Below are 16,809 nucleotides of genomic sequence, written 5' to 3' on the forward strand. Positions count from 1 at the left end.
CCCATCGAGAACAGCACGAACGTCAGGCAGCTGGTGATGATACTGAGAACGAATCTTACCCTCACGGGCCTGGTTGAACTCCAAGGAACAGCACAAAATGAGCCTGTTCCCTTCTCCATGGGGTAGGTGCCCAAGCAAGAGGTAGTTCTCAGCCCTTCTCCTATCCACCACCCTGCTTTTTCCGAAGGGGTGAATTAACAATCAGACTTTTCAAAACGTGGGCTCTAAGCACTCTCGGTGGGCGGTGTTGCTAGGCAGCAGCCGCGACGCCCGGTGGCGCCGTGCCTGCCCGGCTCCCTCCTCTTCCCTCGTTCCGACCCCCTCTTCCTTCCACCCCGCTACAGGGAGTACTCGTAATCATCGTAATCATCGCTGACAGTCTGAGTGTTTCCGGAGGTGGGCCCTGTTAGGACATCTGCTTCATAAATGAGACACCAGGAAACTTGCCCACAGTCATGGGATTAGTTAAATGGTCGAGCTGAGATGCAAGTCCGAGCTCTGGAAGGTTTGGTTCCAAAACCTGTGCGTTTCACCACCGACTTCGGCTGCCTCTAGTGCTGGTTCGATCAAGATTCAGGGCTGGGTCTCGGAGAGGCAACACGGAGGGCTTCGTGGCCTACTTCCATCAGAAGCCTAAATAACAAGGACACGCGAATGCTTGCTGAGGTCCAGCCCCGCTAACAGAAACTCTCTGCACCTGAGTAGAGAACCGGCCAAGGTCACCATGGTAGAGCATTATTTTCCTTTATCTTGTCACTGTTCTTTGCAAGTGAATATTCCTGGGGAGTGGCTGGCCAGGGTCTGGTGCAGAACCGGCTCCCCGTGCCCTTACCCTCACACCACCACTGTATGTAACACAGACTGTCCTTTGGTATGTGGGGCCCTCTGTCCGGTGCCCAGGGCTTTCTCCCCCAGGCTCAACAGCTTCTGTGCCTTCAGATACTTCGCCGTGAGGCAGCAGAGCCCCACCAGCCCAACCCAGAGCTCTGTGCAGCTGAAAGGCCAACCCTGCGGGCTCAGAAAGTTTCCTGCGTGACCTGCTCTGCTCTGGGCACCAGGCACGAGGCCTTCAGACGGCGCCTGCCTGTTTTAGGCCCCCAAGGCCTTGTCAGCACAGGCTCAGCTCACAGGGGCCCAGAGCAGCCCTCAACAAGCAGTGAGTGCCATGAGGTTCTCTTTGCTTTCCAGAGGTTCCGGCAGAACCAGGTGTCCTTGCCAGTGACCTTGATAACACACCCTCGGGCCATTTTTCCTTCTCCTTCTGGGACTCCTTCCTGTTCTCTCGGGCCTGCTGTGAAAGATCAGACTCCAAATCACTCACTTGGTCATGAGTCCTTTGTCTCAAGCTCTGCTTCTGAAGGAAGCCAGAGATAGCTGGTGTCCCGACAGGCCCTCACCCTACACTTCTGCTCAGAAAGCTTCCCTACAAAATGCACTGCCTGTTCGTGGTGCAGATAGTCAGGGCTGCGGAAGGCCTTGGCCTTGCGGGGAACAGGAGCAGCCAGTCTGGCTGGGTTAGGGGTCCTGGGGGCCTCTCACAGCCCGAATGTGGGGCTGAAAGCAAATGCCAGAAGCACACGGAAGGAGGAGGCCTGGGCAGGTCTGCAGACGTGCCTGGCACGGGCCCTACACACGTACTGGGGGGGCTGGGTTGGGCGGGAGGGGCACCAACTTCCGCCCGAGCCTGTCCTCCGGCCTGGATTTCGGAATTGCCGGCCCCAGCCCCACATGAGCCAGTTCTTCAAAGAAAAACCTGTATCAGTCGCTCTGGGAAACGCAGACCCACACAGGTGTGCTGATTTCTGTTAACCTACTTTCCCCTTACATGAATCTGGAGGAGAGGGTAAAGCGGGTGGCACATGTGACCAGTCCGGGCCCTCCCTGGGATTTCCCTGGGACTGTTACTGGGGATTTGCGAGCCAATTCCGACAGGTCGCACTTGAATTCTTCTTCAGAGCTCAGGTTTTGATACAGACTCGCCGATGTCATGACCGTGTGGTCCTTACTGGTGGAAGCTGAGATGGAAACTCGGCAGGTGGAGGCTGCCGGGAACTTGGTCCTTGGATGGCTCTGCCCTGCCTGGTCGCTGCTGCCTGGTGAACTTGCGTGATGATCCCGGGGGAGGCTGAGCTTGAAAAAACTAACACGACATCTTCACCCACCCACAGGGCTAAGGCCCAACTCCGGCGTTCGAATTCTTCTAAAGGTCTGGTTCTTGTTCCCACCGTTACTCATCATTTTACTGATGAAACGTGGTTCCTACATGGGGCCCAGCAGCTGGACAGGGACTCGCCAGCCGCCGGTCTTCCATCCATGGCTGAGGGACCAGTCACCGTGACGCTGGGGTCAGGAGGCACTCTGGCGGCACCGGGAAGCGCCAGGGACTGCGGACTGCTGGGCACAGTGACCTCGGTGGGAGGCCAAAGTGGGGAAATGAGACACCCGTGGGGCTCCTATTTCATTTTTATTTTTACCATAATTGTAGACAATACCGCTTCAAGAGTCAAATCATTTAAAAAGGCAAATCGTTCGAAGACTCAAAAATTGGACAGACTTATTAAAACAACAACAGCAACGAGGCTGTGTGCCTCCAACTTCCTCTAGAGGGCAACTACCGACATTGTTTTAAAGCGGCTTGTTGGGAGTCTGGGTCCAGATTGCACATCCCTGTAGGCTTCTCTAGGTGAAGAGCCCCTCCGTTTTGCAACTGATTCAGTTTGTGAGGTGGGATGTTCAATGATGGTTGAAAGGCGATTATCCAAAGGATGACAGCTCGTTGCTTCAAGCTTCCGTAGTTTTCTGGAGCAGATCTGAAATGCCAAAGGCAATTTCCAGGAAATGTATTTTTTTAAGTTCTTCCTGAACATGTTGCCTCTTTGCAGACTTCTCTTGCTGCCTGTTGCAGTTTTTGTCCTGAGAAAGGGCCTATGGGATGGTCTTTGCCATCCTACAGCAACAGCAGGGTGCGTGGGGGCGGAGACCCTCCCTGCCAAGAGTTCAGTGCCCTTGAACACAGATGGCAGGTATAGGCTTGAGAAAATGCAGACCCTTCCAGGAGGCGGCCAGGCTGGTCTGGACTTCTGGGCTCCACCAGCTCCGAGGGGAGCAGTGACGGAGGACACAATTTGACTTATCGACTTGTTCAGGCTAGCACAGACTGGGTATCAGTACGGAGGTTTCTGCATGTCATAGATGGGCTTGTTGTCTACCACAAAGGCACAATCAGAGCGCTCCAGGGTGGCGTGGGTCGTGAGGACAGAGTCATAGGGCTCAGCTACAGCTGTGGAAACCTGGCAGGGGAGGGTAAATGGAGAGCTCCAGCTTGGACTTGTTGCCATAAGGGACAGAGAGACATTCCATCAGCAGGGACGTGAACCCGGACCCGGTTCCTCCTCCAAAGCTGAGGAAAACCAAGAAGCTCTGAAGACCTGAGCGCTTGTCGCCCAGTTTCTGACTCGAGTCCCAGACAAGGTCAACGATCTCCTTGCCCGTGGCATGGTGCCCTTGGGCACGGTGACTGGCATCTTCCTTGCCTGTGATGAGCTGCTCACGGTGGAAGGGCTGGTGGTGGGCACCGCTGTGAACTTCAGCAAGCGTGGGTTGTCAAGCATGTCACCCAGCACATGCTTGCCCGCACCCGTCTCACCGAAGACGGCGCTGAAGGAGTCATCTGCTCCCCCCGGGATCTTGTCATTCGGTGTCTGTCCATCATGTTGCCATGTTCCAGGCAACAGAGCTCCCGGCAGCCACGGCCGATCAGAACCCCAGCCTGGCCGGCACGGCTGCAAACACACGTGTGGTTGCTGCTCTGCGGCTGCCCAGCGGACGGCAGACAGGAAGGGGAGAGAGAGCTTGTCGCTTCTTCGACCATGACTCTTAGGCGGGTAGATGGAAGAGAACCTCTCTGGAGATGACTTATTTTTTTTTTCCTTAAGATTATTTATTTATTTGACAGACAGAGATCACAAATAGGCAGAGAGGCAGGCAGAGAGGGAAGGGGAAGCAGGCGCCCTGCTGAGCAGATAGCCACTTGCAGAGCTCGATCCCAGGACCCTGGGATCATGACCTGAGCTGAAGACAGAGGCTTTAACCCACTGAGCCACCCAGGAACACCGACTTTTTTTTTTTAATTTAAATTCAGTGAGCCAACATCATTAATTTTTGATGTAGTTTTCAATGACTCATGAGTTGCTTATAACACCGAGAGCTTTTAATGGAAGACACGAGCATGGGTTCCTACCAGGACATCATTTCATCTTTCTGGGATCCAGAGGCTCCATGCTCTCTCCTTCCTTTGCCATCCTGTAGCCGGCTTCAGAAGGAACTGGAGAAGCCGCATTAGCCTGCGGAAGCAGTCACTAATAGCCGCCAGTGTAAGAGTGACTGCGTTATTATGTGAAATATGTAAATGATCATCCGTGATCCACTAGGCTTCCCTGACCCACGTGCCTCCTGTTGTCCCGCAACTACGCCTTTTTTAGGATTCCGCTACATAATATGCACAATCAGCTGAAGAAATTCTCTCCTAACCACCCCCAACTATTAATACGTTTTCTTTTATATTTATTCTTCTGCAGGAGCTTTAAAAGTACACATCCCAAATTTTAAAACCCTGTGTGTGTGTGCGTGTGCGCGGTGGTGGTGATAGGATCTGATTCTGTTCGCTGGACATGGTATTCAGGAAGCAGGGCTGGTTCACTGCTCCGCGTCTCCCCTTCCAGGAACGTGGCCCCTCTCCCGTCGCCCCTGTCGCCTTCCAGCCTCCCACCGAGGTCTGTCATGTCCCTTGTAAAGGAGCTGCATATTAATTTTTGTGAGCCACATCTTTCTTCCAATTTTCCAGCCGGTTATTGTTATTATATAAGGAAAGCATTACCCTTTGAATATTTACTTTCCAACCAGCCACTTTATAGAATTACTGTACTCCTTCTAAGTGTTTTCCAGTCAAGTTTAATTTGTTTTCTAGGTTGGTGATTATATCATCAAACAAATTCTTGTTTCCTTCTCAATATTTATAATTTTTGGACCATTCAGAATTTAATGAGAATACCTCTGTGTTCTAATAATTTTGTTAGATATTTTTCTATTATGTTAAGGAAATATAAATAACATCTGATTACTCTTTTATTATGGAATTTTAGTGGTTGTTTTTTTTTTTTTTTTTTTTTTTTTTTTTAATTCTGGGAAGAACGCTGGATTTTGCTCAGATAAAACTCTGGAGTCAGACTTTGGGGTCAGGTCCAACGGAGCAAGTGGAACGTGGGATGCTGTGGTCCGGAAGACAAATCTGATATCAGGGCAGCCCCATGTTTAAGTGTCCAGAAAGCCTCAGTAGTCACTGGGACAACAGGAATTAGATTATTCCACGTAACCCCAGACGGCTCCAGGTGGAATGCGCGGCCGGCCCCCTCCGCCGTCTCTTGCTCTACCATCTGTCCTTGACCTCCCTGATCTGGGAGGTCTACTCTGAGAGCTTTTAATGGAAGACACGAGCGTGAGTCCTGAGGGTCTACAGGACTCAGGCCCCTACAAACCCCCGTCTCTCTCTGGGCCCCACTACTGGAGTCGCTGGAAGAAAAGAAGTGGGGGAGATGAAGGTGGTCCAGAGTGTTTTTCTGCCTTCTGGGGTCTTCTTGGAAGAAGCTGCAACCCTGCCTTGGCTCCACTCCCACCACACGGTCCTCCTTTGATGGCCAAGTGACAGTCAGTTGACCCTGGTTTGGGGGTTTCTGGTAAAACCACCTCCAGCCACCTCTCCCCGGCTAAGGGCAGCAGCAGCAGCGGGGCTGGCTCCTCAGGCTTGCCAGCCCCTGGCCAGATGTGGTCTGTGCTGGGTTTGATGCTCCGTGTTAAATTCTTTCTGGCTGAGACACGTGCAGTGGACCCTGACTAACAGAGGGCCATCAGAATCACATGTGGCTACAAAGGACACTCTTGCCTTCCGGCCCAAGTCCTGATGTAGGCGTTGGGCTTTCTGGTGCACACCTCCCTGATGTGTGTGTGTGTGTGTGTGTGTGTCTGTCTGTCTGTCTGTCTGAACCGTCTTGAGTCCTAGTGCCAGGACCTCTCCTTCCCAGATCTGCCTGGAGGGTTGGAAATGGCTGCTGGGAACCTGTTCTTCCTCCTACCAGCTCTACAAGGCCGCGAGGTTGGCCCAGAGCACAGAGGGCTTTGTCAGGCCTTCCGCAAAGCACCAGGAGTAGGGGGTGAAGCCACAGGCTTTGGAGAGGGTCCATCCTTGGCCCATTCTTGTAGACATGTTGATGGGCACGCCGATCACCTAAATTCTTTTCTCAGCAGCTTAACCACTACGTTGGTGGCAAAGCCATGTCCAACTTCTCTGTGGGTCTCAGTCAATTCTTCCACAGTCCTTAACATGGCCTTACTCTCAAAGACCTTTCCTTTTCCTATTTGACTGGAGGAAGAATAAACACTGTGGTGGGTAAGAGCTTGGGTTTGAATCTGGCTCTGCCACCTACTAAGTGTGCACTCTTGAGCCAGTTACTTAACCTCTCTGTGCCTTCGTTTTGTCATCCGTAAAATAGGATGACCAGCAGCACCAACCCTTCCACACCTTTAAATCTCTCCCTGACTCTCCTTGCGCCCCCCCGGCCAAACTCCGAGTCTTCGGTGTGCAGCATGAGGACGCCTTCCTCGTCTGCCCACCTCTGCTGTGTTTGGAGCCGTCTGCTTCCGGGCTGGACGCGTGCACACAGCCAGCCTCGCTTAACCCTCAGCACTGATGTGCAAGGCGGTCTTACTGAGCTGAGGAGAGCACAGCCAGACAACGAGGGAACCTGCCCATCACCCAGGAATGGCAGAGCTGGGGTCTGCGTGGGATCTGCAGCATGCCAGAGTCCTTCCTCCCCAACTGGCCCCTTACAGCCCCAAGTGCTTCCAGAAGATTCCATGCTATTTCATTCCTCTGTCTCCTTGCCCATACACTGTTCTCTTCCCCGGTGCATCTAGAAAATTATGAATAAGAGAATTTGGCCAAAGCAAGTGGTGCAGGTGTGAGGGAGGGAAGACAGAAAGCTGGGGGGTGCCACGGAGGGGCGCGGTGGGCAGTATTTCTGAGACTTTTGAGCAGGGGTGTGAATCCGCCCAGCACCCACCCTCCCTTTCCTGAAGGGGGGGCCGTGGCCTTCTCCGTGGGATCCTGACCCAAAACCCACGGTTTCCACATCTCAGGCCGAGATGGGAAAGTGCACACAGCGTGTCTGCCGGGTACACCGAGGGAGACCGGCTCGGTCCTGACCCTGCAGCTGTCACGGCAACGTGTAACTGCGGCGGCCGCGTGCCTGGACACGGGAACCCGCGCCCGGTCACTGACCACGGACCTGCACGGCGTTTTTTCCCCGCGTCCACGAAGAATTTCCGCCAAGCCTGGTCCATCCCCGGGAAGCCACAGACGGGATTCCTGACCCCTCCGGGAAGTACTGCGTCGTCTTGCCGGGGTCCTGGAAGCTGCGGAGGACGTGTCGCGGTGGGGACCCGGACGGGGGTCTGGCAGCTCGCCGCAGCGCCCACACACTCCAGGAGACTGGGTTCCTGCCCCCAGGCTTGCTCTCACGCCCCACCTCCTCACCCCACCTCCGGCTGGGCTTCTCCAGGGCCGTCCCTCCCCTGAGAGCAGAGCTCCGAAGAAATCACTTCCTAGGATTTCCCGGGTCCTGTTGCTTACCCCACCTGTTATCAGGACCGTTAAAGACTGTCCTCCCTTGGAGGCTCAGCTCTAGTAAGCACCGCCAGCCTCCCGGCACCAAACGTTGGTGAGATCCCTGTGCAACCCGTCGAGGGCTTCTTCCTCCATTCACCATCCCCCACAGCTCCTGGTCTGCATCACATTTGTCCTTTCAGCAAACACTGTGGACTGTCGAGCGACACAAGGCACCGTACTAGGTTACGGAGGACTGAACCAAACAAACATCTCTGGCCTCATGGGACTTAAAACCTCCTGCGGGAGCGGACAATAAACACAACATGTAAATCAGCTATGCAGTGGGACGTATTAGGAGGTGACATGTGCCGAAGAGACAAATGAGCAAAGAAGGGACATGCCAGGAAAGAGGGCTTCCGGGTTTTTTTTCAAGGCTGCTCTGGGGAGGACTCACTGAGAAGTGGCATTGGAGTGGGGAGCTGGAGGAGAGGAGAAAGTAGGCATCCCGAGATCTAAAAAAAGAACGTTCCGGGCAGAGGGAGTAGTCCATGCAAAGGCCCTGAGGTAGGAGGGAATCTGGGAGGTTGGAGCAACAGCTCAGGGAGCAGCTAGCTGGCTGGAGCAGGGGTGAGGGAGGGACAAAAGGAGAGCCCATCATAAATGCCCTGTAGGTCATCGCGGGGACACGGGCTTTGACAAGAGTGAAAGGTAGAGCCTTCAGAGGGACTTTGCTAGAGGATCACTCTGTTGTTTTGAGCATGGACCAAGGGAAGTAGAAACCAGTTAGCAGGTGCGAGATGATCCAGTTGGGACCAGACTGGCATGGAGGATGGGCGAGAAGCAAAGCTTCAGGATACACTGTCACAGGACCCCCCGGATTTGCTGACGGGATCGGAAGTAGGCAGGAAGGGGGCCAGCAATCCAAGACAACTCGGTGTTTGGCTTGAGTGACAGGAAGGTCGGCAAAGCTGTGGTGTGGAGGCTGGAAGGCAGGATCCCAGTCTGGGGTATGTCCGGGCTGAGACATCAAAGAGACACCACGTGGAGGGTCAAGTGGGCGTCCGGATAAGTGAGTCCGGCGTGCAAGAAAGCGGTCAGACCAGAGATGCAATCTCAGTGAACGATGACTCACAAAGCCTGCCGGCCGAGCGAGCGCAGGGAGGGGTGAGCGCACCCGGGAAAGAGACCGGAACCCAGCACGGAGACCCGGGCCACCAACAGTCGATCAGGAGGAACCAGCAACAGCCAGCAAGATGGACAGGGAGCCCCGGCGAGAGAGAGGTCAGGGAGTCAGGGAAGGAAGTGCTTCGTGGAACAGGGAGACACCAACTGCTCCGTGCTGCTGGACGGTGAGGAAGAGGGGGACTGAGGCCTGCCGGGGGTGGGGGGTGTCAGCAGCTGGAGGGGCGTGGGTGGGAGACAGCTGGCTCGTGGGCGCCCTGGGAAAGCTGGCTCTCGGCTGCGGAGGCTTGGCACGGTCGGCTTCATGTCTCCGGACGCCCGGGGAGAACTCCAGCTGCTCCGGTCGAAGTCTGCAGGAACGAGCCCCCCATTCTCTTTGTTTTAAAGCTCACCAGGTGCCTCCAAGAAGAAGAGCCGAGAAGATGAGCCACTGCAGATGCGCAAGAAACACTGGTGGAGCAGGAAAGAGGGAGCGAAGGCTCGGGGAGAGCAGGGGGGCGGGTCTAGTGAAGAGACTCAAGAGTCTGGGGGAGCCGCTGCTGGGAGGGGGCCCGTGGGGGCGGGGGCCTGGCAGAAGTTCCCTTCTGAGTGTCCCTTTGCTGGAGAACAGGAGGAGAGGCTCCTGGCTGGGGTGAGGGGAGGGGAGAGTCTGACATGGCTGTGGAGGGGAGCCACAGAGGGAAGGTACCTCGGAGGTCTCCGGTGGCCCCAGGCAGCACAGGGGTCCCTGTGGCTCGTAGCCGGCAGCTCAGGGTGAGATCACGCGGCCTGACCACCCCCTTCCTGCAGCTCCGCAGCTCTGGGCGTCTGCCTCCGGGGCCCCCCAGACCTGCTGGAAGTCCAGGCTGTCCAGTCCTGGTTGAAGCTCTCTGGCCCTTGCTGCTGCACCATCTTGACCAAGTTTAGTGTCCCGGGGGCTCCGTGTCTTCACCTCCTCCTCCACCGAGGGACAGGTGAGGGGTCACAGGTGGGCCAAGAGCATGTAGCGCAAAGCTGCACCCTGTGGGCACGTAATAAATGTTAGCTCCTGTGACCCTTCCCCACTGGCGGGGACGGGCGACATTCCACCGAGAGGGCCCCTCTCATCGCTCTGTTCGGGGGACCTGCCCTTTCCCCCCTGTGTCCTCCAGGACGTGTGGTCCCTGCTGGCCACGTGGAAAGGACGTGGTCAGTAAATTTCTCTGGCTGAGCCATTAGCTACTTCCTGAGCGTTTGTCTGGTAGAAGCTACAAGGTCATCGAAACCAGGGAGGAGGCAAAAGCAAGGTGCCACCAGCAGCCTGTCTGCCCAGGATCTTTTCCTCCATGTTCCTTCCGCGGTTTACTAACTCCAACTCCGATTTTCACGGCAGAGCTATAAATACGACGGGTGATCTGTATCTCTCCCACTTAGCAGAAAACCATCTGAGTTCGTGTACAATAAAAGGCACAATGTAACAGAGCCACTAAAGTAAGGGTAAGAGACAGGACTGGACAACAGGTTGGCCAGGAGGGTGGGGAGGACCGGAGACCCTGGCACTGGAGAGAGCCGTGCGTCCTGATCTCTGGACTTCCTGGGCTTGAGGGCGGGAACCTGCCTTTCTGAAGACGGTGCTGCTAAATTTACAGGTGTATGAACTGTGAAATTTTCCAACGTGTTTTGGAAAATGGCACACTTATTAGCTCTTTAAGACCCAGCTTCCTCTGGACTGGGGGGAGGGGAACACTGGTTTCACCCCCTCCCCCCAAAGCCCACTAATGGTGAAAACGGCAAGGCATTTCGGTCCGTGGGCTAGTTTAAGAGTGTCCTCGTGGGAAAGGGACACCCAGCCACCCTACTACCGAAAGGCCAGAAGGTTGGGCTTTGGGGGCCTTGTCAACAAACCTCCAGGATTACCTGAAGGGCTGTCTGTCGTGAGAAGCCTGATGACCCCAGGTCTGTGTGAGGAGGCCACAGCACTGGACAGGGAGGGGATGGCCTGGCACCATTCGATCGGGGCTGTGACGTCACTGCAGAGTCTAATCAGAAGGGTCGCACGGGGCCCAGATGCCCCGGAGCTGAGCCCCCTGTCTTGGTCCCATGCGGTCAGCTGCTCTGCTCCAGCTGGACGGCTCTTCTGCCTGCGGGTCTCTGAGATGCCCCTCCCAGCATGCACCACAAAGCAAAGGATGACAGTTCACAGGCTTCTGACCCACGGGACCTACGGTGGGGACGGGCCTGCTCTGTTAGGGCTTCACGTCTTGCAAACTGTCGGTCTGCCCGCCTGCTCCTTCATGCCGCAGAGTGAAGGGCCAGGTGAGGCAGACGCCGATTGTGTAGATGAGGAAACTGAGGTAAGCACGGCTGTTGGCGCTGGCATGGGATGGGGTGACAAATCCTTCCTCACTGAGGGGGAGATGGAGCAGGGGGCCTCAGAGGGTCCCGTGACCAGGTTATCGATAGGCTCGGCTCCCACACTGCAGGTCAGAACGGGTCCTGGGGGAGGCAGTGCACAGCCGCCAGGTGCCACCAAGAACACAGCTGGTCTCCAGATGGCTGTCACGCAAGGACTCCCTGCAAAACTGCTCTGCGACGACGTGCCGGGTCCTGAGAATGCGCTAATTCTCTAGCCTTGATTGGAGACGAGCCACTCACTGCCTTAATTAAAATTGAAGCCTATGGGTGCTAAATGCGGCTGTCGCTAAATGCGGATTTTCTTTGATTGACATTCAGAACGGGTCCTCCTGTCCCCTTTCTGCGCATTGACTTTCACGTGGCAGGAGCTGGATCTTTTTTCTTTTTCCTACTGAGAGCTATTAAAGGACTGCGGAGTCAGAAACTTGGGAGGGTTCGGATATGGGGCTTGGCGCCCAAGTCCCCCACAGATGGCCTCTCTCGTAGCTTCTGCTGCGGTTCCCGTGCCACTAACACTGGGTAAGTCACAGAGAGTCAGAGTCTTGAAGACTGATCATAACAGAGCATCTGGAGTCCCAGGCGGGGCATGGCTGATGCCTGATATCCGGGTTTTTAATGACGTCTGTATCCGTGTGAGCCGGTCCCCTCCCCCACAGGCCCTAACCCCACGCAGGGACCCGTGTGCGCTCTCTCTCTGCTGAGGGCTGAGCTCAGACCCTACTTGGTTCCAAAACCAGTGAGGTCGGTCTTGAAAAGGACAACAGAAATTGCCTTTTAGCGAGCGACGGGAAGCAGCCGCTGCGGAAAACCCTTGTAGAGAGTGAGGTGAGAAATACAAATAAGTCACGCAGGAGGTTTGTCCTGAAGGGCCAGGGTGCAGCGCTGCCCGGAGATGGGTCCAGAATGCAGCAGGGAGGGGCCAGCGAGAGCCTGGGTGCTCCGTGGGAAACTGAGGTGCCCTGAAGGGGACAAAGGGAGCTGTGGTGAGTGGAGGAGAGGGGGAGGGGTGCTCCAGGCAGAGAGCACGCAGGGCAGAGGTGCAGAGGGGCAGCCGAGAGAGGCGTGTGCACTAGTGTCCACAGCGGCTGTCGCCAAGTGTCACGGACCGGGTGGCTTGTAACAGAAACGCATCCTGTTCCGTCCTGGGTGCTAGAAGTCAGAAATCAGGGTGTCGCTCGGGCCATCAGCAGAGCCCGCGAGCCTCTTGGGGAGGACGGGCTCGGTGCCTGGCTCTCAGATTCCGGGGCTGCTAGCGATCCTTGGTGCCACACTCCGACCGGTCTCCACCCTCACGTGGCCTTCTCCGCGCGTGTGTGTCTTCACAGAGCGTTTCGCCGCGTGACTGTGTCTGTGCCCCCTTTCTTCTCATGAGGACCCGGTCATCTAGACTGGGCCATTTGAATGACCCCCCCCTCGTTAACTAGATGACATTGGCAATGACCCAATTTCCAGACAAGGTCATGTTCACAGGTGCCAGGTATATGGGTTTGGGGGATACAGTTCAACCCCCATAGCATGCTCGAGGCCTGCGGAGACCGGCCTGCCCATCTCTTGGGGGAGATACCACTGGGTAGAACTGGGGAACAGGGCTGGGGGAGGGCTAAGGCAGGTGGGGCCGGTGGTCCGGGAGGGGGTCGATGAGCCCACGGTAGTGCTGGGGGTGTCCGCAGTGGGAGGAGATGTGGCGTGGAGGTCCAAGTGCAGCCAGGGGAGAATCCCAACATGGGAACAACGGTCTGGAGCACGGCCATGCCCACTACAGCAGGGAGCTGTGCTCCTTTCAAGAAAGAGGCTCCTGGTCAAGGGGACATGACCTTGGAACACCAGCTATGCATGAACTTGAATGGTCCCCGGGGATCTAGAGCCTGTGGGATCCACCGAGTCACGAAGCTGAACGGAGGAGCAGCAGTCCATTACAAGAAGGAGTTGGAGACTCGGGTAGAGGCTGAGTGAGAAAACAGGGCGTGAGAAGCTGCATGAGGGGCATCTCCAGCAGCCGCGCCCCTCACCATGGTTCCACCAGCACCCCGTCTCCGGCCCCCTCCTCCGGCCATGTGGGGAGGGGCATGTCCTGCATGACCCCTGTAAGCAGCAGATAAAAAATCCCCGCTTGATTGACAGATGGCCATCTTCGGGGAGGGGCTCTGAAAGTGCCCGGCAGCTGCATCCTGGTCATGCTCCAGGACAGCCCCGGGTGACCCAGGAGACAGCTCTGCCCGGTGGGCACGAGCTCACCCATGTGGAAAGGCAAAAAGGCCAAGGCGCCTGGGCTGTGGCCAGTGGCCCAGCTAGCTGGTCAGGGGTCTGGAAGGAAAAGGGCTGGTGGGTCCGGGACGGAAAGGTGTGGGTAGAGGCAGGTACATGTACAAATGAGAGTGGGCACAGGGCGTACAGATGTTTGAACCCCAGGTTAGTGCCCCCCCCCCAGAGAGCACCCACCGTGCAAGAGGCACCAGACAGTCAAGTGTGCAAACAGACTCACTGGTGGATGGCAGCGGGCCTTCGTCACCAGTCACCCTGGGACCAGGGGATGGGTACGTGAACGGAGCAGCCAGCGTGGCAGAGAAGGAGTCTATGGGGCAGGGGGGCAGATGACCTCATGGACTCCCATTTATCAAGGACGATCCTGCAACTGCCCCCTCTGGGTTTCCAGCCCATCAGCCACTGAGACCCCTGACTACCCCAGCCGGGGCTATTCCTAGAGGAGACCACAGGCCCGGCAGCAAGGTGGCCACATTAAGCCCCTTCCATCTCAGAAGGGCCAGCGACTCATCTTACAAGGATAGATGCCCCTTCCAGGTGTGGATTGTGCCTTTCCTGCCCACAGAGCCTTGGCTAGCACCACTGTTTGGGGCTTATGGGACAGCTGGCCAGGCATGGACTCCACACAACAATGCGTCCCACGGAGGGCTAACTTTACAGCTAAGAAGGCGTGGGGTGGGGGCGGAGGGGTGTACGACCCACGACTGTGGGATGCCCTGGTCTACACAGCAGCCAGGCTCACAGAGAGCCAGGATAGTGGACTGACGGCGCCCCTGAAGCTTGGAGGGGATGCCACGCAGGCTTGGGAAGGACCACCTTGCAGATGCAGCATGTGCTTTCAATCAGAGACCTCCCCGCGGCGCTGTGTGTCCCGTGAGAAGAACATGAGGACCATGGAGTCACCCCAATGACCTGCTGGGAGACTCTGCTTCCTGTCCCTGCAACCTCGTGCTCTGGAGAGCTAAAAGTCTGGGTCCCCAAAGGGGACACTCTCTTGCCAGGGGACACAGCCAGGGTCCTACTGAACTACAAGCTACAGCGGTCCCCAGGACACTTCTGGCTCTGCGTGGCTAGGGCCCAGTGGGTGAGGAAGGAAGTCACTCTCTTGGTTGGGTAAGTTGACCTCGATCAGAAGGAGGAGGTAGGGTGCTTTCATACAAGGGGGTGGAGGAGGAAGTCTTGTGGAAGCCAGGGACCCGTGTGGCTCCTCATTCGTGCAGCCCTGGCCCAAGGACAGTGCAATTCTAAGGGACTCTGAGCCCTCAGGAAAGGTCTGGGTGACACCCCCAGGTAGGCCATTTAGACTGGATACTGTGAAGGCTGGAGGGGGGGAGTGGGTGCCCCAAGACCCCCCATAGCAATACTGCCTTGCAGCTAATCTCATCAGTCCTCTTCTAAGTCTCCCCAAGGGTGGGGGGAGAGACCCAGGAAACCACAGGGAGCTGCTCCCTACATATGCACAGAGCCATGCGTCTGTGTGTTGTCGGGGATATGGTGGAGCCATGCCTTCCTCGGGCTGTCCCCAGGCAATGACACAACACGTGGGGTCCATAGTATGTCCCTGACCTACCATTTGTGGGTGGTGACCCTCCCCCCAGGTCTAGTTGTAAACTGTGCTCAGAAAACTGTGCTGATCTGAGACTTTTCCTTCCCAGCCCCTTCCGCTGTCCTTCCACGGGTGACAGACCTGGGCCGGGGTCTGACGCTCTCCCCACCTACCCCTGCATGTTCTTTTTTTTTTTTTTTAATATTTATTTATTTGAGAGGCAGAGAGAGACAATGAAAGAGAGAGAGCATGAGAGAAGAGAAGTCAGTGGGAGAAGCAGACTTCTGCTGAGCAGGGAGCCCGATGTGGGACTCGATCCCAGGACTCCAGGATCATGACCTGAGCCGAAGGCAGTCGCCCAACCAACTGAGCCACCCAGGCGTCCCACCCCTGCATGTCTTACTCTGCACCCTGCGAACACTGTGCCCCTGCCTTCAATCTCGTACGTGCCTAATTCTGTCTTGGCCTCTACCTCTCTGAGGATCCCAGCTGACAGATATGCCAGCAAATGGGGGCCTCTGAGGTCATTGTATCTTCGTGCAATAAGGAACACAGAGTTGAACTGAGTAACCCCTGGGATCCTAGCAATTCAGCCTGAAACAGAAGTGAGTTTTCATTAATAAGGGTCACGGGGAGCAGCGTTCACTGGCTGGTGGGACGTGGATAGACACATGCCATAGGAATTTCATGACTGGGTTCTGTCTGTGCCTCGTCTACACTGAAGATTTGGCTAGAGGCTTACACAGTGTTCTATCAGAAGTCTATCGACATTGCTATTTTTGCCTTTTTGCTCCTCACAAGCTGGCCCCTAAATTTAAAAAAAAGTTTTTTTTTTTTTTTCAAAAGGAGTTCTGAAATATTTTGAGTAATCGGAAAATCATTAGAGCAAAGGCAGCTCTTCCCCACGAAAGAGGCTCTACTATGAGGCTCTCTTGTTTGTGTACCGTTCCCTTGCTCTCAACAAAAGCAGAACAGTGGCAGAACAGGGAGGCAAGGCGTGTGGCGATCTCATGTGGCCCTGTTTAGCCACTTGGTGAATCTGGATGTAAAAACACAAAGAGATACAAGGATTAAAAAAAAAAAAAAATGAGGATGTGGTAAGAGTAAAACAAAAGGAAGGTGGGCTGTTTTTCACTGGGTCTTGGTAATTCTCTGAACCAGAAATCTGAACATTTACATCAACCCCAAAACCCTTTCCTCCCGGCGCAGCCTGTCCTCCTCCCAGACTGCAGGTACCTGCTTACTGAGCCACGGGAGTTGAAGCAGAAGTAAAAAGGGCTGAGTTCTGCCCGTCAAAGCAAATGGCCAATGTGAGCTTGACGACTGTGGGTCTTGGCTTCCGTAATCACTGTCATTTTTTTTTTTTTTCTTGCTCAGGTAACTTGGAAAATTACCAATGGACCTTGCTAATCCCAGTCATTAGTAAACTTAAGCAGGCTTTCTTCAAGCACGGAGGGCAAAGATCTTTTCCTATGGGAGATTTACGTGCTCCGATCCCATCAGGGAAACTGAGTCCTCAGAGCCACAAGAATGTTCAGTGTGTCTGGGGAGCCTCTGGAAACGGCCATAGGATCCCGCAGACACGGTGTGGAGACAGGAAGCTGCCCACACGGAGGACACGTCTCAGGGCCTCGGACCCTTCCGTTCCCACCGACATCCAGAACAGGCTTGGGAATAAACAGCCCAGTCCTGCGGGTCCTCCAGGAGGCTGCTGGCCAGGAGGGCCAGGCTACCTGACCACAGCAAAGACCGTGGCCAAGGTGGGCGAGGGGCAGAGGGGTCAGGC

At 55.6% G+C, this 16,809-nt stretch overlaps 1 pseudogene; it reads right to left on the bottom strand.

The window, feature by feature from the left end:
* Positions 1–338: 338 nt before the first annotated feature.
* Positions 339–3,871, bottom strand: LOC132015490 (tubulin alpha-1C chain-like; annotated as a pseudogene).
* Positions 3,872–16,809: the final 12,938 nt, after the last annotated feature.

The sequence above is a fragment of the Mustela nigripes genome, chromosome 4 (genome assembly GCF_022355385.1).
Source record: "Mustela nigripes isolate SB6536 chromosome 4, MUSNIG.SB6536, whole genome shotgun sequence".
NCBI lineage: Eukaryota > Metazoa > Chordata > Mammalia > Carnivora > Mustelidae > Mustela > Mustela nigripes.